Raw genomic sequence first — 27166 nt, 5'->3', positions numbered from 1 at the left:
GCCAGACACTACTGTACAGGCTTCGTATATGTTAATTATTTAATCTCCAAAATAACCCAAGAGGCCGGTACTAATGTTACCCCCATTTGGCTCATAAGGAAAATGAAGCCAAGGGAGATGAAGTAATCTGCCCCCAAAAGCACAGCTACTAAATAGAGAAACCAGGGTTTAAGTTTACTATGTGACAGAGGACTTCTTGTTTCCCTTCCTAAAATAAATTCTTTCATTTTTTATCTTTAGTCCATGTTTAAAAACAAAGAGAAGAGCCAGGCACAGTGGTGCATGTGTGTTGTCGCAGTTACTTGGGATGCTGAAGTGGGAAGATCAACTGAGCACAGGAGTACAAGACCAGCCTGGGTGACATAGCAAGACTCTGTCTCAAAACATAGTTAATAAAAAATACATTTTAGGCCAGACACAGGGGCTTGTGTCTGTAATCCCAAGACTTTGGGAGGCCAAGGTGGGAGGATCACTTGCACTCAGGAGTTCGAGATAAGCCTGGGCAACAAAGTGAGACCCCCGTCTCTATAGAAACAAACAAACAAAGTCCCACAAAGTAAATAATAACAATACTAATAAATAAGTACAATATTTTTTAAAAGAGAAAATAAAAGCGATATTCACCATGAATGCTGCCCAGTAGCTGATAACTGCTTGGGGCTGTAGAAGCCCACTCTCCAGGCCGTGCTAGGAGAACTCCTGCCTGGGTGTTCCTTCTTCGTTCTCACTGACCTTCTGCAGAACTGGTCTCACTCACACCATTTAAAAATTTCTCCAAAATGCCACTGTAAACGCTAATGATTTTCCATCCCTCTCAAACAAACATGCAAATCAGCATGCCCAGACTTGAAGCAGAAGGCAGTGTGGTCAGGAAGGGAGAATCCAGATGAGAAGGAGCACACAGGATGTTCTCATAATTTACCTTTGTTCCTATGAGCATGTTATGTTGGATGTAAATGGAGACTGTCCTCTTAAGACACACAGTTTAAGTAATAATATTTCAAAATACTTCCCAGAAGCCCACAAAGCAAACACAAGACCCACTCAGACCTCTACCACCCTCTCTTTGACCTTGATCCCAGGGTCTTTTGGTGGCAAGTTTCCTAGACTCACTTGGTGCCACCTTACTTTGTTTTCTGGTCTTCTCCAAGGGCCTCCAGAATTCCCTTCCCTGTTCCATAATCTGAAAGGACAAACCTCCCTCTGGTTGGCCAACAGGGACCTGTATATCCTTAACATCAGAATCTTCCCTCCCCACTTTTGTGGTCTATTATCCTGAAGTCAATGTGTCTTCTTGGCTTTTTTGTTCTCAGCCTTCCAGGAATTCACAAGTGGAAGTCGCGTGGCCTCTCTTCCTGCTTCTGGTGGCTTGTGGGGACCTTCCACTCTAAACTCTAATCATTTAGAAGGAATGCTATTCATGTGGAAGGAATATTTTCACAGCGGTCTCCCTGACTCCCACAGTTCCATCCCTCTCCTCTTTTCTGGTTCCATGTTCTGGCATGTCACAGTACAGTCAAGCACATTTTCACGGCCTTCATCTTTTTATTCTGAAACTCAAATCAGAAGTCTAAAACAAGAAGCTACAGGGCTCTTTTTGAAAGAGAAGGCAAAAAAGAATAATAATTTAGATAGAAGAATTATCATCCTGAATGTGAGAAACCTGCTTAAAGTCCATAGCTGGATAGTTACAAAAGTTTGTATTAAAGCAAAACAAAGAACTTGTGGAATGTTGTTCAATACCTTCACAGTAGGCTGGGCACAGTAGCTCACCCCTGTAATCCCAGCACTTTGGGAGGCTGAGGTGGGCGGATCACTTGAGGTCAGGAGTTTGAGACCAGCCTGGCCAGTGTGGTGAAACCCTGTCTCTACTAAAATACAAAAATTAGCTGGGCATTGTGGTATGCACCTGTAATCCCAGCTACTCGGGAGGATGAGGCGGGAGAATCGTTTGAACCCAGGAGGCAGAGGTTGCAGTGAGCTGAGATTGCCCTACTGCACTACAGCCTTGGCGACAGAGTGAGAATCTGTCTCAAAAAAACAAAACAAAACAAAACAAAACTAAACTAAACTAAAAAACCCCAAAGAAACTATATATATAGATATAGATACATGTCTTCACAGTAGTACAACCATATGTCTTAAGCATGACCAATCTGCTGTGAAAAATGTCTCTTAAAAATGTGTTCATGGCCGAGTGTAGTGGCTCATACCTATAATCCTAGTACTTGGAGATGCCAAGGCAGGATAGTCACTTGAGCCCAGAAGTTTGAGACTAGCCTAGGCAACATGGTGAGACCCTGTCACTATAAAAAATAACAAATTTAACTGAACAAGGTGGCGCATACTTGTAGTCCCAGCTACTTGGGAGGCTGAGGCAAGAGGATCAGTTGAGCCCAGGAGGTCGAGGCTGCAGTGAGTTGTGTGCCACTGGGCTCCAGCTTGGGTGACAGAGTGAGACCATCTCAAAAAAAAAAAAAGAAAAAGAAAAAAAGAAAAAAGTGTTAACTCATACAGTACAAAGATAGATTTTGAAAACAACAAGCAATCTATGTAGTCTACTAAGGATTTTAAAGAAAGCAAACAAAAAATGGAAGAATGAAAATGAAAAACAGAAACCAAATGGATACAGAGCCTTTGAAAAACATGAACAAAGCCGGGTGTGGTGGTGTGTACCTGTAGTCCCAGCTACTGGGGAGGCTGAAGTGAAAGGATCACTTAAGCCTGGGGCTGCAGTAAGCCGAGGTCGCACCACTGCACTCCAGCCTGGGCGACAGAACAAGACCTTATCCAAAAAAAAAAAAAAAAAAAGGCCGGGCGCAGTGGTTCACGTCTGTAATCCTAGCGCTTTGGGAGGCCAAGGCAGGTGGATCACAAGGTCAGGAGTTCGAGTCCAGCCTGGCCAATATGGTGAAACCCCTGTCTCTACTAAAAAAAAATACAAAAATTCACCGGGCATGGCGGTGGATGCCTGTAGTCCTAGCTACTCGGGAGGCTGAGGTGGGAGAGTAGCTTGAACCCGGGAGTCGGAAGTTGCAGTGAGCCGAGATCGTGCCATCGCACTCCAGCCTGGGTGACAGAGTGAGACTCCATCTCAAAAAAAAAAAAAAAAGAAAAAAAAAAGGGAAAAGAAAAACATAGACAAGAAATCATTAATAGATTTGAAATAACTCATCAGCAACAGTAGTACACAGATTTACTATGGGTGCACTATTTGGATAAGAAAGAACACAAAGTATCTCATAAGCAGAAATTGACCTCAATGAAGAAAACAGGAATCTCGGAAGGGCAAGTTTAACTCCATAATAGAAAACAAATGTACCAGAGAGATACCAACAAAAATAGCAACTCAGTTTAGAATCACTCTGTCAAGAAATCTTTCTGGAGCATCAACTTTTGCAAGGTCCATGGCAAGAACCACGCCACCCTTGTTACCCTAATCTCCCTTTGCTTGCAATGCTAAAGTCAAGAGCCAGATTCTCTGACATGGCTGGACAACCAATAAAACAGTGGCCCCATTTTATGATAATCTAGGGAGAGAGTGTAAAATACCAATGCCTGGGCCCCACACCAGACCACTCTAGTAAGTATCCTAGGGTAGGGGGCCAAGGCAGTTGGTGATTTTTAAAAGCAGGCGATTCTAAATGGGCTGCCAAGACTGTGATACACTGTAGAGGAAGCAAGAAAAGCTGCACATGGTGTGCTTGAGGCTCCAAAAGCCACATTATTGATCCTGACTCTGCTTTGTGGAAGCCACTTCTCTTAGTCTTCTGATAACCAATTAACTGCCTTCTTGATATTCATGATTTCCTCATAATGTCCTCCTCCAGCACCGTAATTGGAGAATATATTATGGAATTTCTGATATGCACAGCCGAACAACCAACTTGGCCACACTGATGGCTATTTGGATCTTAAAATGTTCCTTTTGAAGAAGAGACGGCCACCAAGATTAGCTTTCCATTTTTGTTTGCCTGTTCCAAGGCTGCTGTCACCTGGGTCCTAAGTGCTCTCATAGCAGTCTTCTGCCTGTGGAACTGGGAGAAGTAATGAGGTCAATATCAGAGTTTGTAAATAGAGGCAGCCTGAAGACAATATACAGAGGAGTGTTTCAAAGGACCACTCTGGTCAGACATCCACGCTTTAGATTCTTGGCTCCACTCGTTCTGGTTTTATGACTCAGGCAAGTTGCTGGATCTACTTGAAACTCAGTTTCTGCACCTGTGAAAACAGAGTAGTACTACATCCAAGTTGCTGTGAGGATTAAGAAAAATCTTGCACCTACTAAAATTTCAATCCTGTGTCAGCTCTTAAGCAGACAGTGTTGCACAGCAGTTAAGAATGATGCCTCTGGAGCCAGATTACCCTAGTTTAAATCCCAACATTGCTACTCACTAGCTGTGTGGCTTTGGGCAAGTTACTTAATCTCTCTGTGCTCCAGTTTCCTCTTGTGCCCCAAGGGGATAATTACACCTACAGGGCTGATGTATGGATTAAATAACCTAACATTAGGGTGACCTGGCATCCCAGTTTGCTTAGGACAGTTCCAGTTTATGTCTTTAGTCCTAGTGTTCTGGCTGGCTTAGAAGTTACCCATTCTCTTTCATTCTCAAAATTGTCCCAGATTAGACATTTAACTATACAGTCATCATAGTTAATATATACATGGCTTAGAAAAGTACTTAGTATAGAATAGATGCTAAATATATGTTAGCTGCTAATATTAGCTCCTATAGCAGTACTAACCAATAGAAATATGTAAACCATGTACACTTTTAAATTTTCTAGTAACCACATTTCTAAAAGTAAAAAAGAAATAGGTGAAATTAGTGTTGAGAATATATTTAATCCAATACATCCCAAAATTATTTCAATGACTGATATAAAAAGTATTAGTAAGACATTTTTTCATTTTGTAAAATACTAAGCCTTTGAAATCTGGTGTGAATTGCATTTACAGCACATCACAATTCAGACTAGCAACATTTCAAGTGTCCAGTAACCATGTGTGGCTAGCAGCTAACATGCTGCCCAGCACAGTTCTAAGGATTTATATTCCTCCTGTGTGATAATGGACCAGACAGTCTTACAGCCTTCTCAGGTTTATAATGCTGAGTTTGAGATGCTTAGCTTCTCTGCCACAGTCTGCAAGCAGGGCACTGATGTAGGTCTTTGGAATGTATTTATTGCCAAAGATCTTAGCCTCGTTTCCTCGACAGATGCCCAACCTCACTGAGAAGAATATTGTAGTAGCCTCTCACCCTTGGAGAAATCTCTGCTGACTCCCTGGCAAGTGGAAAAACCATGAGCTAATTAGTGTTTGCGGGTTACTTCATTACTATGGTCTTACTAATTATGAAAAGGAATGCCAAGGTTATTTTATTAATTTTCCTATGTTAAAGTTTTCTTCTGTTTGGAAACATCCCCAGGAAAATACAAAAAGTGTTTTTTCTATGAATGGTTGAACTTTTTTTGGTAGATTGTCTCCCTCCAACTTTCTGATTGTGTTATTGCGTTTTTATTCTATTATCTGGACTGGGTCCAATACCTCCACATTCCTCTAAATCATGCTGCCTCTAACTAGAACCAGAAGTACAGTCAGCTCCTGACCAAACACCAAATAAAGTGGAGAATGACTTTTTGGCTCTGGTGTGATATCTCTCTACTTCTTCCTGCAGGGACAGTTTTTTGTTATCCCAACAAGTCTTAGCTTTGGTTCCTCAGACTTGGGCAATCAAGATACTCATAATTTAAAAAGAACCGGTATTGATGAAGGATGAGCAAGGAAAAAGGGATGATATCATTTAATCTCAAGAATAAAAATTGAGCCCACTCAATCAATGAATTTCACTTGTGAAGTCCTGGATGGCAAGCCTCTTTGGAGTTTACAGTTGTGTTGGTTTGACAAGTCTGACCTGCTAGCGTGATCAGAGAACAATGTTTCGTCATGAAATGACAGGGCAGTTTTGCTTGTGAAGGGCCTACAAACTAAGAGACTAGGTTTAGGATGTTAGAATGGAAAAGGTTGGGTATGGTGGCACAAGCCTGTAATCTCAGCACTTTGGGAGGTCGAGGCAGGCAGATTGCTTGAGCCCAGGAGTTCGAGACCAGTCTGGGCAACATGGCATAACCCTGTCTCTACCAAAAGTACAAAAAAAAAAAAAAAAAAAATTAGCCAGGCATGGTGGTGCATACCTGTAGTCCCAGCTAGTGGGGTGGGAGCTGGGGGCTGAGGTGGGAGGAACGCTTCAGCTCGGAGGTTGAGGCTGCAGTGAGCCATGATTTTGCCATTGCACTCCAGCCTGGGCACCAAAATGAGACATAGAAAGAGAGAAAGGAGAGAGAGAAAGAGAGAGAGGAAGCAAGGAAGGAAGGAAGGAAGGAAGGAAGGAAGGAAGGGAGGGAGGGAGGGAGGGAGGGAGGGAGGGAGGGAGGGAGGGAAGGAAAGAGAGAAAAAAGAAAACGAAAGAAACGAAAAGAAAGATCTTGGAGGCCATGTAGTTTGATGTTCCCTTTTACCAATGAGGAAAGGGGGAACAGGGGAGGTTAAAACCCTTGGTGAAGGTCAAATGGCAAGTAAGTAAAAGAAATGGGTCAGGAAACCTAGTCTCCTTGCTCTTGGTTCTCATGGCACTACACATTATACCACTGTTATCTTGCTATTTGGATAAAGAAATACAACATACTGCTCCTCCCAAAAGGTTTTACTACTTCACACAGGTTAGATGGTCATTTTATTTTTGCTTCTTTAACTCAAACCCTTTCACTCGGTCCTGGCTGTCATCAAAGGGCAGTATTCAATGTATCCAATGAACCCAATTAGCATTTCTAAAAGGCCTGGGCAACACAACCAATAAGAAGATGCTATTAAACCTCCTACTTCCCCACTAATCCCCCTGCAGGTGGCAGAACTTCAGCTGCCATGCTCAGTCTACAGACTACAAAGTTGCTTTGAATTTCAAAAGTGGGGATCTGGAAAAGGATCTTGGTACCGCTGGAAAAAAAATAAGAATCCTTTCACAACGATCCCTCATCCAGAGTTAGATTTGCTGACACTAGAAGGTGGGAGTATAAACTAAGGAGAATCAGGCTGGGCGCGGTGGCTCACGCCTGTAATCCTAGCACTTTGGGAGGCCGAGGCGGGTGGATCACGAGGCCAGGAGATCCAGACCATCCTGGCTAACACGGTGAAACTCCGTCTCTACTAAAAAAAATACAAAAAAAATTAGCCGGGCGTGGTGGTGGGCACCTGTGGTCCCAGCTACTTGGGAGGCTGAGGCAGGAGAATAGCGTGAACGCGGGAGGCGGAGCTTGCAGTGAACCAAGATAGCGCCACTGCACTCCAGCCTGGGCAACAGAGCCAGACTCCCCCTCAAAAAAAAAAAAAAAAAAAAAAAACAAAAAAAAACTACAGAGAATCATACACAAGCCACCAATGGGAATCTAAGAGTTGATAGGCTGGTAGACTCTTTGGAGGTGGCTGGCACGGAGAAAAAAGAGGAACAGGACCTCTATGAATCAAAGGCAGATGTGCCAGGTTAGACAATCATTGTTTAATGTTGTCTAATATTTTAACTCCTTCAAAATGTCAACTGTTCCTACAGAATACACACATGTCGAATTTCCAAGACAGCATTGTCTACCTGTAACGCATCAAATCCCATTCTCCCAGCTGCCCCTACTTGAACGAGACTGACCTGCAAAAATAGAGGAGAAAGCTCACAGGCAGTAATGTTCCCCTTAAATACCCTATAATATGTCATTAACAAGAATCACAATGAAACACTATTGTAGAAATTGCCAGCATTAAACCAAAAGAATGTTGGCCAGTTCACATTTCTTTTACAGTGTGACTTTGTTTGAGAGAGGGATAAAGGACAGGAAGGGGAGTGTACACTTGGCTAAGGAATCTTTGCTGCATGATGGTAGGAAGTGAAGACCCTGCAGCTGGTTACAAGGCTTTTGATCCTTGTTTGTCAAGTTCAACTGTCAAAGGGGAGATAAGTTGTTACCTAGTAGGGAGACGGAGGAAGGAGAAGGGGATGCAGTAGGGGGAGGGAACAGGTAAAATCTGCCATACAAATGTTAATATGCTGCTGAAATTTAGGATGAATTTCAATTTTGTTGGAATCGGCCTTTTTACCCTCTTAAGTTCAATTGACTTACAGTAGATCCCAGAAAGAACTCAATACCAGTTATTTATTCTAGAAAGCTTTCTTCCCTGAGCAAAGGAGGCAGAGCTAACGAGGAGAAGGGAGGAGCTTTGGTGAATAGAACTGAAGTCACAGCTGGTTAGCATGACTAGAATGCGTGGAAAAGCCGGCCCAAATTAGATGAGTGGGTAGATAGAGAGCTTTGAAATCCTTGGAATTAATGGAGGAGTCCATCGTAATTCAAAGGTCGGGCCTTAGTGGGCTGGGATAGGGAGAGAAGCTGTCGGCAACCTGGGGCAGTGAGCCTGTACCCCGTGGCTTCCCACACACTATTTTGAAGGCGTTCCCATGCGCAATCTCGCCTGTTAGTTCAGTCTGTAGGTTTCTCCTTTCTAACTCCTGAGCAGAACAGCACTGAACGGTGGTAGTCTTGCCTTGCCACCCAAACAGTGCTAGGAAACAGTCACTCCAACCAATTGGTTCAGTCCGGAGAACGTGAGCGCATTCTACTTTACTTTCTGTTCAATGATTTTGGAAAACAACCTTTTAGATTCTGGTTAGAAGGGGCTTGGATCCGTGACTTTGAAACACTCGCCACTACCACAAACGACTTTGGAAGTTAATCAGAAATAAACAGTATCTGGGATCTCATCCGTCCTAAACCCAGGGGTCAGAGCACGGGGGGCTTCCACTAACTTCAGGTTAAGAGGATGAAACAGATCCGCGGAGAAGGGTCCCACGATCCCTGGAGACTAAAAGCAAGCCACGAACAGCCGGGACGCGCGGACCCGGGGGATGCGCCAGGGGTTGGAGGGCGGGGAGCAACCCCCCCAGGTCCGGGCCGGAGCCCGGGGCCAGGTCACCTGACTCGCGGAATTTGGGGCCGCGCGGGGTGGAATGGGAGGGGAATGGTTAGCGCCTCCCTTCCCGCTCCCGCTGGATCCAGGTCGGCGGGGGCCGGCGCCCGGCGGCCACGTGGTGGTGCTGCCGCTGCCCCCGCCCCGCCCCGCCCGCCCAGCCCTTGAGCTCGGCGCCCACTGACCCCCGCAGCGGGGGAGGAGTAGGGACAGCGGCGCAGGAAGCCGAGCAGGAAGCGAGCCCGGCGGCCGCGTTTTCCTGGGGAAGCGGCGGGCGTGGTGGAGCAGCCAGCAGGGTCCGGGGAGCGCCGCCGCCGCCTCGATGGGGTGAGTGCGCGGCACGGAGTTGGGAGGCTCCCGGCGCGGGGTCCCAGGCTCGTGTCCCCGCCTTTGTGTCTGGAGCTTGGGCGCGGGAGGCGCTGGGGACTGCGCCCAGGCGGAGCGACTGAGCAGGCTGCAGCCGGGATCCCGCCACCTCTCCCTGGTCCACCGCCGGCCGCCAACTGTCTGCGGAGAGCAGATGTGGGGACAAGAGGAAGGGGAGGAAGGTGGAGATCAGGGTAGAGCGGGAGGACCCGGCCAAGTTAGGAGAAGGGTTCTTCCCCGGTCCTCTGCGACTCGCAGGCCGGCTGGGGCGGGGCGCGGGGCAGGGGCTGCGGCCGAGGGAGCGCGGGTGGGAATGAATGAGCAGACCCGGAGGTGTACCCTGGAGTCTGCGCCCGGTCCCACCTGCTTCACCCCGCGAGGAGCCTCGCTCCCCCTGCGTCCGTGCTGCTGAGCCCAATCCGCCTCCAGGCTGAACTTGGAGGAGGTGGGGAGGGAGGTGAGAGCGGGAGACTCCGGGTGGCTTCTGGGACTAGGGGTCCGCTATTGTTCCTCCTCTGACTCCAGGGAGCCCCTCGGCCCGCCCAAGGGCGGGGGCGAGACCCCTCTGGGCCTGCCCCTGCCCCCTGCCCCCTGCCTTGTTTTCCCCGCCACAGCTCAGGGAGGACGGATGCTGGAGTTAGGGCAGACTCGGGGCCTCCGGGACTTCGGGAGGAAGGAGGACGTGGAGCCACCAGAAAGGCGCCCGCCATGTCCCGCGACCCCTGCCTGGGGCGGGGGGAGGGGGTGTTGTCCTCAACAACCTTCGCTGCCTTCTTGGGCTGGTTGGTGTCCTCGGTTTAGCTCCTGCTGTTTGCAGGGTTCACCTGCTAACTCCTTTGAGTTTCGCATCCCCCTTTTGTGGAGGGGGCTCAGAGCCTGGAGAAGCAACAGACGGGGAATTAAGGCAGATGTAGCCCAGCACAGCGTGGAGGGGTCCGAAGTGGCCTCACGGGGGCCTGAGCATGGCTGCCTTTCCAGGCTTCCTTTTATTTGCCAGGAGCCCAGCTAAGTCCAACTTTACTCCCAGAGATGTTGAGGAGAATCTGCGGACTCGGGGCCCCTCGCCTCGGGACCAGTGGCTTCTCTTCGCCGCAGCTCACGGGTGATCTGGGTGGGATTCCGTCTTCCTTCCGGGAGAGGAGAATGCCCAGCTGCCTGGGATGGGGAAACGTTGCCGGATCTCTGGGGAATGTGGTCTCAAGGCTGCAGGGGCCTGGCAGAGAGGAACTGTCCATCACTAGGACATAGCCGAAGCTCGTCTTAGCCAAGAGAGTCTCACCTCCGCGGGCTTTGCACAGAGTTGGAGAAGAGGTCAGGAATCACAGGGAGGCTGGATTTTGGCTGCTCTGTCCCCAGCCTGCAGGTCTCTGTTCGATCTGTGGCTCGGAGTTTTATTACCGATGGATATAATCTGATAATCTTTGCTTAATGATGCCTAACAACAAGTGTGATTTTTTTCCCCCTTGGGTTTGTAAGACAGTCGATTTTATGCGAGGAATTTGATCCAGTTCTTATCTTTTAGTCAGTGCTTGCCTAACAGAGATTGGGAGAGCTATCCCATGCTGGGCTGTTGCACAGTTTTCATCTCCATTCACTGAGATGCTTCAGTAATGAATTTATTGTTTTATGGCTTTTTGTAGGTGGTGCTGGTGGTGCTGGTGGTGTGATTATAACCGTGCTGGAAAATCTTATTACTGTTATCTGAATTGAAAAGAAAGAAAGGATGCTGAGCCCCCTAGGGATTCTGTGGGGGAATGATGTAGGGTCCCGCCCACCAGTAGTGAACCTGACAGTGAAATTCTCTCTCCAGTTTGCTAGTTCTCAAAGCATGTTCTAAGTAGGTACACGTACTATCACCTAGGCTTTAAAGGTGAAGAAGCAGCAGGTTTGGAGGTTAAGAACAACTAGGCCTTGGAATTAATAGAATGCGGTAGACAACTTTTGCCTCACTTTGCTCCACCCCTCCCTCCCTTCCTTCGTTCCTTTTTTTTCATCCTTTAAAGATAAAAATAAGGGCCGGGCACGGTGGCTCATGCCTGTAATCCCAGCACTTTGGGAGGCCAAGGCAGGCGGATCACGAGGTCAGGAGATCGAGACCATCCTGGCCAACACAGTGAAACCCCGTCTGTACTAAAAATACAAAAAAATTAGCCGGGCGTGGTGGCGGTCGCCTGTAATCCCAGCTACTCGGGAGGCTGAGGCAGGAGAATCGCTTGAATCCGGGAGGCGGAGGTTGCAGTGAGCCGGGATTCGGCTACTGCACTCCAGCCTGGCAACAGAGCAGACTCCTTCTCAAAATACATAAATAAATAAATAAATAAATAAATAAATAAATAAATAAATAGAAATATTTCTAACATACATAAAAACAGTATAGTAAAGCCATTTTGTCTTCTACTTCCTAGGTTTAAGAGTTGCTAATATTTTTCATATGTGCCCCATGCTCACCCCCCCCACGGAAAAATAAACTATAACTTAAATATTTCATCTATTCCTACTCCTTTGTCTCCATCCTCAGGTAACCTCTAATGTGAAGTTAGCGCACATAGTTCCCAAGCATGTTTGGAACTACAGTGTATCCACAAAAAAATACCTGTGGGTTTGTATTTAACATTTTACATAAATGGTATAATTCTACCTATGTATAGCTTGCATTTTTGACTTACCTGGTTTTCGAGATACATGTGTTAATAGATATTTATTCACTTTAACTGTTACAGAGAATCCGAGTGTATGAAAAAAGTATAGTATATTTATTCCCTTGCCAAGGGTAAATTAGGGTTTCTGGTTTTTCACTGTTTTTTGTTAGAGTTGGGGTCTCGCTCTGTCACCCAGGCTGGAGTGCAGTGTCGTGATCACCGCTCACTGCATCCTCAACCTCCTGGGCTCAAGCAGTCCTCCTGACTCAACCTCCAAAGTGGCTGGGACAACAGGCACATGCTACCATGCCTGGCTAATTTTTTTCATTTTTGTAGAGACAGGGTCTTACTATGTTGTCCAGGCTGGCCTCGAACTCTCAGCCTCAAGTGAGCCTCCCACCTCAGCCTTCCACAGTGCATGAGGCACTGTGCCTGGCCTAGTTTTTTACTGTTACACTTTTTCTGTTGAGTGACACTCTATTTCCGTTTTCATTTTTATTTTTATTTCTTTTTACTGTAACAGTTTGTACAATAAACATCCTGATATGTTTTCTTGTGCACAGATTTTTCTGTTACACACTTATGCAATTAGTTGCTGGGGGTAATGAAGTTTAGGTAATATTGCATTTATTATTCATTCTTCAACAAATATTTAGGGTGCTTATATGGTCTTGGTTATCTGTTAACTAAAAAAGTGAAATTGATCAATTTTAAATTCTAAGAAGTTTACATTAGTTGGCTGGATTTTTTTTCTTCTTTCTTTCTTTCTTTCTTTCTTTCTCTCTCTCTCTCTCTCTCTCTCTCTCTCTCTCTCTCTCTCCTTCCTTCCTTCCTTCCTTCCTTCCTTCCTTCCTTCCTTCCTTCCTTCCTTCCTTCCTTCCTTCCTTCCTTCCTTCCTTCCTTCCTTCCTTCCTTCTTTCTTTCTTTCTTTCTTTCTTTCTTTCTTTCTTTCTTTCTTTCTTTCTTTCTTTCTTTCTTTCTTTCTTTCTTTCTTTCTTTCTTTCTTTCTAAGAAAAGTGGGCCTAGTGTAGTGTTGCACACCTGTAATCCCAGCACTTTGGGAGGCCAAGGCAGGAGGATTGTTTGAGCTCAGGAGTTCAAAACTAGCCTGGGAAACATGGTAAAACCTCACCTCTACAAAAAATACAAAAAGTAGTTGGATGTGGTGGTGTGCCTGTGGTCCTAGCTACTCAGGAGGCTGAGGTGGAAGGATTGTTTGAGCCCCCGATGTCGAGACTGCAGTGAACCTAGATTACACCACTGCATCAAAGCCTGGGTGACAGAGTGAGACCAGTCTCAGCTCCCAGCACTTTGGGAGGCTGAGGCGGGCGAATCACCCGAGGTCAGAAGTTCGAGACCAGCCTGACCAATGTGGACAAACCCCGTCTCTACTAAAAGTACAAAATTAGCCGGGTGTGGTGGCGCATGTCTGTGATCCCAGCTACTTGGGAGGCTGAGGCAGATGAATCGCTTGAACCCGGGAGGTGGAGATTGCAGTAAGCCGAGATCCCACCTGCCATTGCACTCCAGCCTGGGCAACAAGAGTGAAAACTCTGACTTTAAAAAAAAAAAAGAGAGACAGAAAAAGAAAAAGTGCCTCTTCATTGTAAAATTGAAGCAAGAGACAAATCCATGGTGCTGTTTGGGATTCTTGTGCGGAAACATTTTCTCAGCTAGTCACTGGCCGTGTGACCTTGGATTACTCACCCAACCTCCTCTTCCTCATTTCTTTGGTAAGATTAAGGGGTAGGAGTAAGCATTTACAAAGGCACATTCCTGTTCTAAGAGTCTGAAAATGTTGCTGCGTTAGTGACGCATTTTTCCCCTGATGGTAACCCCTCCGGCTGAAAGGGGTTTAAGGCATTTAAACACGTTGACGTCCTCATTCCTTCAAACTGCCAGACACATTCTTTTTTTTTTTTTCCCCCCTAAGTTCATGTCAGACACATGTTACACATGCCATCATCACGCTTGTGAATTCTGCAAAAGGATCTCCAGGCGTCTTGCCTCAGAGCCTTTGCATTTGCTCTTCCCACTGCCTGGAAAGCACTTCCCTTAGACGTCTGCGTGGCTGTGTCAACCCTTCAGGTGTTATGCTCAGACACCTCCTTCCAGTCCAGCCTGCAACCTCGTCTCTGCTTTATTTACCTCCAAGGCACTTACCACCTTCTAGCTTGCCATGTACAGGTTGAGTATTCTTTATTCCAAAATGCTTGGGACCAGAAGTGTTTCAGATGTTGGATATTTTTTAAATCTTTGGAGTATTTGTATTACATGGTTGAACATTCCTGATTCAAAAATTTGAAGTGCTCCAATGGGTCTTTCCTTTGGTGTCATGTGGGTGCTCAAAGAGTTTCGGACTTTAAAGCATTTCAGATTCAGATTCCTGGATTAGGGATACTCAACCTGTAATTTATATTAGTATTCTATACTAGATTATGAGCTCCACAAAGGCACGGGGTTTGCCACTCTTGTTCACTATTGTATTCATGGTGTCTAGAACAATGTTGACCCCTAGTAGGTAAACAGATGTTTGATGAACAAATGGACATGCTTTTTGTTGTGATTTTCTCTGTGGAATTTCCCCTTTAACACTTACTGGATATCCTAACTTGTGCTGGTAGGTGCACCGTGTCTCATATTCACAGGTTCCTCCAGGGTAAGAAAACATATGTCTTCTGGGGAAACCACTCCTTTTAAATCTATGTGATTTATCCCACAAGCCACTTATGTCTTCAGATTTCTTTTCTCCCAATATTTTCCTAATCCTGAATTTAGAGGAAAACATAAGTAACACGGTGCTTGGAAACACACGCACCTTTCCTTTTGTGATAACCTCGTGTTCCAATGTGATGAATGTGGAAGATGCATAACAAGTAGATGCTGACCATATTCCATACGACATCTGCACTAAAAGACCAGCAGCCATCCCAAGCAACACCAAGCACACCGCATTCCTTTTTTTTTTCTTGAGATGGGGTGTTCTGGAACTCCTGGGCTCAACCAATCCTCCCACCTCAGATTCCCGAATAGTTGGGACTACAGGCGTGTGCCAACACACCTGCCTAATTTTTCTTTTACTTTTTATAGAGACAAGGTCTCCTTACGTTGCCCAGGCTGGTCTTAAACTCCTGGGCTCAGATGGTCCTCCCGCCTCAGCCTGTCGAAGTGCTGGGATTACAGGCATGAGCCACTGCCCCTGGCCCACACTGCATTTCTAAAAACAAAAAAAGTGTATTTTGTTGGATTGTTGCAGAGTGTACATCATCATTGCCCTGACTTTGTGTCTTCATGAGGATTTTTTTGGAGGGGGAGGAGGGATATATTTTTCATGATGGAAGGAAAATGAGGACCTTAATCTGAAGATCTTGGTGCAACTAATATGTAGAAGGTACCTGAATATACTCTAAGAATTGCCACATCATGCAGTCCTTAATTCATGGCACAAAAAACATTCACTGTTATAGCACAAGTGCATTGTTTCGCCAGAAGCCAACTGATTTTTCTCTGCCTTGCATGATGGGTATAGGAACTGACAAAACAAAGCTAAATATATCAGAGGCCTCTTGGGTGTATTTTATAAGGTGATAGGGAAAAGGAGTCTAGATTTTTTTTTCCCAGTAAACTATATTAGGTGTACGATACTGATGATATCCTTTAAAACATTGCTAGAATATTGAAGTACGCCATTTACAATTTTTATTACATCCTCTGTAATAAAATGATATCGAAAGAAATCGGTATATTATGAATCTGGATAGGCTTAGTTAACCTTTAAGCTGAAAACCATAAGCATAGAATTATATGATTATTATTAAAATGTTGCACAATTTAAACAGATTCCTTTTTTTTCTTTGACACGAGTCTCACTGTGTTGCCCAGGCAGGAGTGCAGTGGGGTAATCTTGGCTCACTGCAACCTCCGCCTATCAGGTTCAATCAATTCTCCTGCCTCAGCCTCCTGAGTAGCTGGGACAACAGGTGCATGCCACCATGCCTGGCTAATTTTTGTATTTTTAGTAGAGATGGGGTTTCGCCATGTTGGCTGATCTCGAACTCCTGACCTCAAGTGATCCACCTACCTTGGCCTCCGAAAGTGCTGGGATTACAGGCATGAGCCACCACGCTCAGTCTAAAGAGACTTCTTCTCTTCGATTTGTAGTTAGTCATGAGCTGAAAAGTACAGGTGGTTCAACAAAAGATAAAGATTGTTCATCAAATGTCAATTTTCTAGCTCCAGCCATCTACAATGTTCAGCTACAATGAACAAAGAAATTAGCCTCGTCTTTGATATCAGACCTACTGAGAGATATCAGCAAATCTAATCAGTATTTTAAAAAGTAACTTTTGGCCAGGCATGGTGGCTCACACCTGTAATCCTAGCACTTTGAGAAGCTGAGGCAGGAAGATCGCATAAGCCCAGGAGTTCAAGACCAGCCTGGGCAATATGGCGAAACCTCGTCTCTACAAAAAATACAAAACTTAGTTGGGCGTAGTGGTGCATTCCTGCAGTCCCAGCTACCCAGGAGGCTGAGGTGGGAGGATCACCTGAATCCACGAGATCGAGGGTTGCAGTGAGCTGAAATCTCACCCCTACACTCCAGCATGGGCAACAGAGTGAGACCCGGTCATAAAAAATAAAAAAATACAAATAAAAAGTAACTTTACCGACTTAACCATGTGTTTAAAAACAAAACAGAACATTCTTCTATTCGATTGAAGGAAGCATGCCTTGTTCTTCAATTTTATATTCTATGTGTCCAGTAGAGTATCTGCCACACAGTAGGAGATTAACATCTCTGAGCTACTCCTGCCTCAGAGGTCGTTAAACCCCTCATGGCGGTCATCAGATATAGAGCTGTCCTAGTCTAGAGGAGAATTAAACAATAATCAAAAGGCAGAAATCAGCAGGGAAGTACCAAGTCGAAGTTCAGAAGATGTGAAAGAAACACTTTTCCTCCTTATCTACTTTTTGGGGAAGTTTGTGCATCGTGTCTTGATTGATTCACCCGCTGAGTTTTTGTGATCAGTGTCACCTCATCTAACCGTACTTGCGATCTAGGCCAGTCCCTTCTGTAGCGAATGTCATTCACAGGAAATTACAGTCTGGCTGTCGAATTCCATGACCATATGTCACACCTGGGCAAGGGGACACCTTTGGGAAGTTCTTCATGATTTGCTAATCCCTGCTTCTAAATAAACAGAACATAGTTGTGAGAAAAGGTGATTATAGTCCAAGAAGCTTACTGTACAGTGGAAGGAAATACATGGGTTCTTTTTTTTCTTTCCTTCTTTCTTTCTTTATTTATTTTTCTTAAATTGACATTTAGGCCAGACACAGTGGCTCAGGCCTATAATCCAAGCCCTTTGGGAGACCGAGGAGGGCAGGCCACTTGAGCTTAGGAGTTGCAGGTCAGTCTGGGCAACATGGCAAAACCGTATCTACTTAAAAAAAAAAAGAAGTGTATATATATTGCAGTGAGCCGAGATCACACCACTGCACTCCAGCCTGGATGACAGCAAGCCACTGTCTCAAAAAAAAGAAAAAAAAACATGACATTTAGTGAACACCAAAGCTTATTATCAAGGAACCAGTTTCCCTTACACTTATTTATTATATTACCTTTTAAAGCTCAACTTAATTTTACATATCCATTTTAGGTATTGCTATCGATAAGATATTCTTATCCATAGGTTATTGGGGAACTGGTGGTGGTTGGTTACATGAGTAAGTTTTTTAGTGGTGATTTGTGAGATTTTGGTGCACCCATCACCCGAGCAGTATTCACTGCATCCTATTTGTAGTCTTTTATCCCTCACTCCCTTCCCACCCTTTCTTCCTGAGTCCCCAAAGTCCATTGTGTCATTCTTATGCTTTTGCATCCTCATAGCTTAGCTCCTACTTATGAGCGAGAACATACGATGTTTGGCTTTCCATTCCTGAGTTATTTTACTTAGAATAATAGTCTCTAATCTCATCCAGGTCACTGTGAATGCTATTAATTCGCTCCTTTTTATGGTTGAGTAGTATTCCATCATACATATATACCACAGTTTCTTTATCCACTCATTGATTGATGGGCATTTGGGTTGGTTCCATGTTTATGCAATCAGTTTACTTAATTTAGCTGTTCTTATCAAAGAGGTAATAACTCTAAAACTAACAAGTAGCCTCTTTTCACTTTCACTAAGTCTGTCCAGTTCCTTTTGCTGGCTGAAGTGATAGACACTCAGAAAACTGGCAGTGTTAACTGGTGGGGAATAAAAGGTGGGAGAAGCTTCCTTTTGCACTAGGGCATCACAGAGTAAAGTGTTTTTCTTTCTTTCTTTTTTTTCCCCCTCTAAGAGGAATCCGTTTGCAAACCAGAGAAGAAGACCATCTAGCAGTGATTCTTAAATATTCATGAGGCATAGATGGGCACTTGCAAATCTGATGGGGTTTTGGACCATTCTTCCTTGGAGAATCTGATGTATGTACAATGATGCTATAAATGCATAATTTTTATCAGTCTCATGAGTTTCATGGAACTTCTTGCCCTAAGGCCATTTATAAACCTCTTTGGAATACCCAGGTTAAGAACCCACACTGACCAAAGTTTGTGAATACAATTCTCGAGGTTTGAGAATACAATTATAAGGGCTCTATTTTTCTATTTTTCTATCATGTGCCGCTATCCCCCAGGACAGTTTGATAACCTATCATACATGAGTGAAAAGTAATAATTGTGGGTTTTATACTCTAAATTTGAAAACTAGTCATCGGTTGCTATGTCAACCAATCTACATACTATTGACCATTTTTAGGATCTATTTCTATTGGATGTAATGAAATGCAATTTAGATGCAATGAAAAGGTGGTTTTGTAGTATGACTATTTCACAGAGATCTGATGAATTCTAAGGATATGTCTTAAGTTTCTCACCCCAAGGAGTTGGGTCTGCTCTGTCTCCGGCTTTTGCTGGCAACAGTTTCCCAGTTTTGCTGTTAACAGGAGAGAACAGAGATGTCCCAGGCCCCACCTGACAATACTCATAGGTTCACAGGAGATGTCCCGCACCCCACTTGACAATACTCCTAGGCTCACAGTAGGTGTCCCAGGCACCCCCGACAGTACTCCTAGGCTCACAGATGTCCCAGCCTCCCGACAGCACTCCTAGGCTCACAGATGTCCCAGGCACCCCCTGACAGCACTCCTAGGCTCACAGATGTCCCAGCCTCCCAACAGCACTCCTAGGCTCACAGCAGGTGTCCCAGGCACCCCCTGACAGTACTCCTAGGCTCACAGATGTCCCAGCCTCCTGACAGCACTCCTAGGCTCACAGCAGGTGTCCCGGGCACCCCCTGGCAGTACTCCTAGGCTCACAGATGTCCCAGCCTCCCGACAGCACTCCTAGGCTCACAGCAGGTGTCCCAGGCACCCCCTGACAGTACTCCTAGGCTCACAGGTAGGCCTTTGGCTGCTCAGCCCAGTGGGGGAAGTATCCCCAACTGGCTCTTCGCTTTACCCTTTTCTTCTTGGCCCCCCCAGCCTGATGGGGCTGTCTTGATGGGGACCTGAAGAAGACAGGGCCATACTTCTAGTTGGGGAACTGACCCTCAGCTGGAAGCCTGCTCTTCTGGAGGAAAACATGCTTCTGTGGGAAGTATTGTGCATGGGGGAAGGGACCGCCATGTCAGCTGTACTCAGAGCTGCTTCTATCAGCGTTCACCTCGGGTGACATCCTCAAGCCATTTCAGTCAAAAACCGGCAAAAAGGGCTGCAAAAAAGGGCTGCGGATCTGCCTGTAACAGAGGCTGCCTGCCTGACCTGACAAAAGCTCTTTGGATGGGTCATTGTAATTGACTTGAGCACCTTCTCTGCCATAGGCACCTTGCTGCTGGCCTGTCCCCGAGCAAGATCAGGGATGGCGTAGTCATTGTTAGGTTTAGTCATTGTTAGGTTTCCCGGTATGTGCTGATGGGATAATTGGGTATTAGAAGATCTCTGGATGAATGACAAGCCCTGCCCTCGAGGACTTAAGAGTTTTAGCCAGGTTAGATATGGTCGCAATCTGCCACAGTACAAGGCGACTGTTAGTGGTGGGAATGGGGTGGCGGTGGTGGGAATGGGGTGGCGGTGGTGGGAATGGGGTGGCGGTGGTGGGAGGGAATTCTTTTCACAGATGAGGCCGAGGCCTAGAGAAATGGCCCCTTGGAAAGGGACAGTTAATGAGAGGCAGAGAGGGATGAGACCCTAGTACTGGCTGCTTAGCGCTGCGCTTCTACACATTGTAATTTTCTGTCTCTCTCACAGGTCAACAGTGACCTTGAGAGTACTGTATGTAGCTAATTATAATTGTTATTTGGAATTGATATCATTTTTCTATTTTGAGAAAATGTTCACATTTCTTTTTTTTTTCTGAGACAGGATCTCGCTCTGTCCCTTAGGCTGGAGTGCAATGGTACAATCTTAGCTCACCGCAGCCTTGACCTCCTGGGCTCAAGCAGTCCTCCCACCTTAGCCTCCCTAGTCGCTGGCACTACAGGTGTGTACCACCACTCCTGGTGAATTTTGTATTTTTGTAGAGACGGGGTTTCATCATGTTACCCGGGCTGGTCTCAAACTCCTAAGCTCAAGCAATTCGCCTGCTGTAGCCTCCCAAAAGTGCTGGGATTACAGGCATGAGCCACCACGCCCTGCCTGAGCCTTTTTTTTTTTTTTTTTTTTTTTGCACTGGAAAAGAACTATTGAAAACGTAGGTATAGAAATTATAGCCAATAATGATATATTTACCATCCAGAATTTCCTTGGGCTACTTTTGATTTTTGAGGAAAGACTCCTGAGTCTTAAGTGCAGAAGACTTGTAGAGACTTGGACAACTCACCCCAAAGAAGAGGGTGAATATTGGGAGCTCCAGGGGAGGCCAATGGCATTGAACGGCAGCATGGAGGTCAGAAGAGGTGCAGGACCCAGGCCCTTGGCTGTAAGAACCACGTAACAAATGTTTGTAGGGCTTTGTTGGTGAGTTGACAGATTCCATGCTGAGCCTCTTAATTTGACAAGAATGCTCAAGTAATTTGAACATCTCTCCCACGAAAGCTGACATATTGGTGATTGATCCTTTTTCAAACATGAGAGGAATTACTTCTGTTGCTGAGAGAGGACAGCCATACACAGTGGCCTCTTCTCAGCCACCCAGAGGATGTGGGAACTTGTGAGCCAGGAGGCTCATGGACAACTGGCTGCATTTTCTTTCTTCTCTAAGAAAGGCAGCCAAGACGGGTGGGCTCACGCCTGTAATCCCAGCACTTTGGGAGGCTGAGGCGGGTGGATCGCTTGAGGTCAGGAGTTCGAGACGAGCCTGGCCAACATGGTGAAACCCCGTCTCCACTAAAAATACAAAAATTAGCTGGGCATGGTGGCGCGCGCCTGTGATCCCAGATACTTGGGAGGAGGCTGAGGCATGAGAATCACTTGAACCGGGAGGCGGAGGTTGCAGTGAGCCGAGACTGCGCCATTGCACTCCAGCCTGGGCAAGAGAGCGAGAATGTTTCAAAAAAAAAAAAAAAAGTGGGCCCCAGGAAGGGTTCAGCATCCTTTATTTAACTTGTTAGGAGGCCGTAGCACCAGGCAGGGTGCTGAGTATTCCATCTTTCTGTCTCCAAGCACAGGCCCACTTCAGGCCCGGTTTCTATTTATCATGGGTACAAGTTAATTCAAATGCTCTCACAACCTTCTTGGGTCTTTGTTTAAAGAAATAAAAAAATTTCTTAGATTTTCTTTGGAGTTGATATCATTTTTCTCTTTCGAGAAAAACATTTCACATTTCTTATGAGCTTTTTTAAATTGGGAAAAAAAAACTATTTAAAATGTAGGCATGGAAACTGTCGTCAATATCCATATACTTACCATCCAAGATTTTCTTGGAGTGTTTTTGTTTTTTGAGGAAAAACTCATGTCTGCCACTAACTTCATGATGTATACAGCCTCTCAGCAATCTTGATAAATTCCTAGGTAATTAGGTTCTTTTTTTTTTTGAGACAGAGTCTTGCTCTGTCCCCCGGCCAGAGTGCAATGGCACCATCTTGACTCACTGCAGCCCCTGCGTCTCAGGTTCAAGCGATTCTCCTGCTTCAGCCTCCTGAGTAGCCGGGACTACAGGCATGCGCCACCACGCCCAGCTAATTTTTGTATTTTCAGTAGAGACGGGGTTTCACTATGTTGGCCAGGATGGTCTCGATCTCTTGACCTCGTAATCCCCCCGCCTTGGCCTCCCAAAGTGTTGGGATTACAGGCGTGAGCCACCACACCCAGCCGGTAATTAGGTTCTTTCTGTGGTATACAACTTTACACAGTGTTGGGTGTGCTATTGGTTTCCTTTTGCAATTGCTCTTCTTCTACAGTCTCTAAAAGCCTAATGAGACAGGCACACGATGCACCGATTTCCTCCAAGTGATACCTATCTGTCTCCCAGCCAATCTGTTGATGGCTTTGTTAGTGTTTGTGCCTTGTTTGGCAGCAGGCTTGCTTTCTGTCTCTTCTTTAAAACAACCCCTGATTATTTTAAGTGCATAGCCCCTACAACAAAGGGTATTTGATTCTATGCCTCTTTGATCAAATAAATTGAAAGTAGGTGTTTATATCCACTGTGGCAAAAGAAACAGGGAGCGACTCACGCTGTCCTGGTGATAAGTGCTACAGGCTCAGGTGGCAGGCTGCGGGCTGCGGGCGCTTTTGTGTGTGGCTTCCTGAACAATAGCACCTCTGCCCCATTCTTGTCTCGCTGGGTGATGTTTTTCAGGATTCCACTTGTGTAGCATCAGTGCTTAGATTGTCCTGAAGAATTGCAGTATTTTCTTCTTTATAGGCTAGAGAGTTGTGCAGGATGGAATAATTTCTTAAGGAACAGAAATGTCCTAATGTTACAGAAGTACATAAGTATCTAAACGTTCTGCTTTTCCAAATTGTTGCCAAGACATGGAAACCTCCATCCCAGTCTGCTGTCAGCCCAGGCTAATGTAAAAATAGCCATTTCACTTGTCTATAATTATCTTTATATTTTCTCTGTTATTGACTTTGTGTAAAATTATTCCTTAAGCGTATGCTCTCCATGTGAGAACAAAGAAATAAAGATGCTACCTCCATTCCAGTGAGGCAGGGGTGTGTGAGTGAGGACCAACAGCCAGAAAGAATGCCTTTTGCAAATTGGTCCATTCACATTTCCTAGAGGGACCTCTATGTGCCAGCAGCAATTCTGAGGACTCGTTCCATCTTTGAAGGCAACTGGTTTTTTTCTTTTAAGCACTAAAAAGATTGGTCTGTTGGCCAGACTTTTAAAAATTACTGGTGTTGTCTCACGTGCAGCCCAGTGTCATGTCTTGGGCTTGGAAGTTGAACCTTAGTTTAATCTAGCCTCCTCTATTTATACGCTATGCCCCTTTGGCTAAATAAACTTTCTCTGCTGCAATTTCCTAGTCTGGAAGCTGAGAATAATAACAATAGCATCTAATTTTGAAGTGCTTGTGGGCATTAAATGAGACGATATTCATTTATAATAAAATAATTTTAAAAATAAAATTTTGCAAAGTAATCTTTAAAGGATCGCTATTGTGGCCGTTGTTATCATTGCTAATGTCATCATGTTTTTTATCACCCTACCTTTAAAGAACTGCTGATATATTGGCCAACATGATTATTTCTACCATTATAATCTATAGCAATAAAGAGAGGTTGCCCCACATGTTATTGTAATACATCTGACTTGTGTCTTCTGTTCAGTTTGCAACTGTTTCTCTGTATTAGCATTCTCCCTATTTACCCTTCTATTATTATGTCATTGTGTAATGTGGACAATCTAAAGATGTAGTTCTTTTATTAGTCCCCAGTCTTATCTTATTCCAGATTGTATTAACAAGGTCCTCAGTCTCACCAGAGAACTTTTGTTGCTACCACCATAATCTAGACACAGAGTAGTAACATCTTGGTTAAACCGAAAGTGGTAGCTCTTAGCATGAAGCAGTGGTATAGTTAATTTCCTATTGATTTTTTGGGAAAATTTTCCAAATGTTGATAGAGAAAAACATAGACATGTTTTCTGAATAGTATATAACAGGGTAATAGTTTTTTGTTTTTTGTTTTTGTGTTTTTGGAGTTTTCGGCCTCCACTACAGAAAACTTGGGAATGGGATAAGCTAACACAGTCTTACTTTGTTAGCTGCTGTACAGCAAGTCAAAGCTATAGCTTCTTAACAGTAAAGAGGATGAATGTAGCCCCGTGGGTGCCCCTTTGTCAGCCCTAATTGAGGATGGTCTTTTGGCACCACGTAAGGGGGAAGAGAATACAGGAGATTCCCAGAGTGGTAAACTAGCCCTTTCATAGACAGACATGGTCTTCTCGGCAACAGGGTAATAGTTGAGTTTGCATACACTAGGAGTCCATCAGCCTTTAAGTGAAATAAAATTGTGGGCTAATTATCCTTTCTATGTGTGGCAGAGTGCATCTCTTAAATTACAACTATCAATCATTGTTTAATTATTAACCTCCATTATTTGCTAGATTTGTTTTGTGATCTTATGATAGTAAGTGAATGTTAAAGCTGGGAGCATATACATTTTCTGCTTAATTTTACATCTGCTTTGTTAATATTAATAATAAGATGCTATGTGCTTGAAGGGAAAAATCTAAATCATTACTGTCTAATAAAAATGCAAGCAAACCACTAATGCAGGCCACATAAATCATAGTAAATTGTCTAGTGGTCACAATAAAAAAGTTTTTTAAAAATGAAATTAATTTTAATAATTTTAGCTAGTGTATCCAAAATATTATTTCCAATATGTAATCCATATAAAACGTACTAATAATGGAGTTGACATTCTTTTTTACTAGTCTTTGAAATCCATTGTATAAATCCCATTTACAGTGCATCTCAATTTGCACTAGTCACATTTCAAATGCACAGAGGCCACATGTGGCTATAGTATTGGACAGTACTGGTCTAAATAATATGTCTTCTTATAGGTCTTGTAACCCCACCTGACATCTAGAATGTTCTCAATAGATGCATATTTGATTAAGCTCCCTCTTACGCAGTTAACTGGGATTTTGCCCTTAGCTTTAAGCATTTCTGTAGAGAATTACAATAGCTTTATCACAAACTAATTATACATGGTATAATAGACATTTGAGTTTCAGGTTTACAAAACTTTTGTGCAAGTGCATTAACCCATGTGAACTTTTTATTTAAAAAAAAGAAACAATGATTTTGTAGGCTGGGGTCCTATGGTCCATATTTCTGTATCATTTGTGTGCTTGGTTTCCAGTGCATATGACATGAGTAATAAATGAGAGGCTTCTTACCTTTTCTCATAAATTGTAAGTTCTTGAGTAGCCTTAATGCTATTACCATGTAAAACTCTTGCATTAGATGCAAGGTATGTAGGTTTGTGGATATGTGTGGGGCGTGGGGGGAGCATATTCAGTCTTTACTGGTTAATGGAAGCATTCCCCGTCCTTCATGTTAGTGCTGTTTGCTTTATATGCCTGCACACAGAAAGTGGTTGAAAATTGAAAGAAAGTCTAGGGTTTCAAATTTAGTTTACAGGAGTTTGTCTTTATCAGGCAGGTGGATCTAGCTGCCCCCATGGCCCAGAACAGCCTGCAGCTTGTGATGGAAAAATATCTGAAAGGCTTTTCTATTTGTAGTGTGGCAAATCCAGGCTGGCATGGCCCCTGGGGGTTGATGCTTTGGTTAGGTGGTGTCTCTTCCAGGTGTCTTGTTTAGAATAAATTAGGGTGACAGTGTGTTTTCATACCATACCTTCACCACTATTCAAGGATTAACTGCTATTTATCATTAGGCATTGAAGTCTCCTGGTCCAGCTGAGCCCCAGCACCCCTTCTCACCCCATACCAAAGGCAGCTTCTCTACCATCTGTCCTTCTTACATTGTTTCTGCCTATCCTGAGGGTTTTGTTTTTCCTATTTCTCCTTAGTATATACTCAAGGGAAACAAGCTTCCTTGTTTCCTTCCTTTGTACTCCCTCAGTTCTGGGTAGTCAAGTCCCAGGAGAGCAGAGAAGATAGCGTCCACTCCTATCTCCAGATCCCAAGCACCATTTCCTCTTACACTCAGCTGTTACAGTGGCTTTTTTATTTCTTGAGGGTTTAAAAATCATTTAATGTGGCTGGGCGCGGTGACTCACGCCTGTAATCTCAGCACTTTGGGAGGCCGAGGCGGGAGCATCACGAGGTCATCAGATCAAGACCATCCTGGCTAACACGGTGAAACCCCGTCTCTACTAAAAATACAAAAAATTAGCCGGGCGTGGTGGCGGGCGCCTGTAGTCCCAGCTACTCGGGAGGCTGAGGTAGGAGAATGGCGTGAACCTGGGAGGCGGAGCTTGTAGTGAGCCAAGATCACGCCACTGCACTCCAGCCTGGGCGACGAGCGAGACTCCGTCTCAAAAAAAAAAAAAAAAAAAAAAAATCATTTAATGCTATTCACTTCTAGTTAATTGTGATTGTTTTCATTGTTGGCCTGATTTCTATAGGAGAGCCAAAGAGCAGTACTTACTTTCAGAATGGAATTAGCCCAGAAGACTCACACTTATATTGCCAGCAAGGTCTCCTTCAGTGACTGCACTGATGTTAGAGGAGGGTCATGAATGGAGGACTTAGGAGGTGAGGCTGTGTGAGGGCAGTGGGGCAGGACAGATCCACAAGCAGCGAATAGCCAAACAAGTGAATGATAAACATGCCCTCCTTAACCTGCAGATTCAAAGGGGACACTGTAGGTCATCCTATTATATATTTCACTTCTGTAGCTTCATGAAGTAAATTTAGCTGCTGACTTCAGCAATGGGCTGAACAGACTGAAATGCCACCTGCAATTGTGCTGTTGAAGATCAAGGCACCTCTTTTACTGTGGCATCTGAGTTGAGTCTCTGTCACTTGCAGCCTAACAGTACTGACAAATACTTTGGTGCCTGAGGGCAAGTGTCAGAGACCCAACTTGGAATAGCTTAGGCTAGAAGGTGCGTACCTTGCCTTATGTGACCCCACATCCTGTGCTAAAAGGGTTTGGCTATAGCAGGGCCTCAGGGATCCCTGGAATCAGCGCCCCAACCCTGTTCCCACCACCGCCCCTGGTTCCCTCTCTCAAACCAGCTA

General features: G+C 44.7%; 1 protein-coding gene across 2 annotated transcripts in view; it reads left to right on the top strand.

The window, feature by feature from the left end:
• The first annotated feature begins 9188 nt into the window (after positions 1-9188).
• LOC105473053 (retinoic acid induced 14) overlaps positions 9189-27166 on the top strand; it is a 175898-nt gene continuing 157920 nt past the window's right edge. For both annotated transcript variants that reach the window (XM_011726643.2, XM_011726633.2), the window contains exon 1: positions 9189-9337. The gene's annotated coding sequence lies outside the window, so the exon portion shown is untranslated. The remainder of the gene's footprint in view (positions 9338-27166) is intronic.

The sequence above is a fragment of the Macaca nemestrina genome, chromosome 6 (assembly GCF_043159975.1).
Source record: "Macaca nemestrina isolate mMacNem1 chromosome 6, mMacNem.hap1, whole genome shotgun sequence".
NCBI lineage: Eukaryota > Metazoa > Chordata > Mammalia > Primates > Cercopithecidae > Macaca > Macaca nemestrina.
This window is presented reverse-complemented; position numbering and strand designations above follow the sequence as displayed.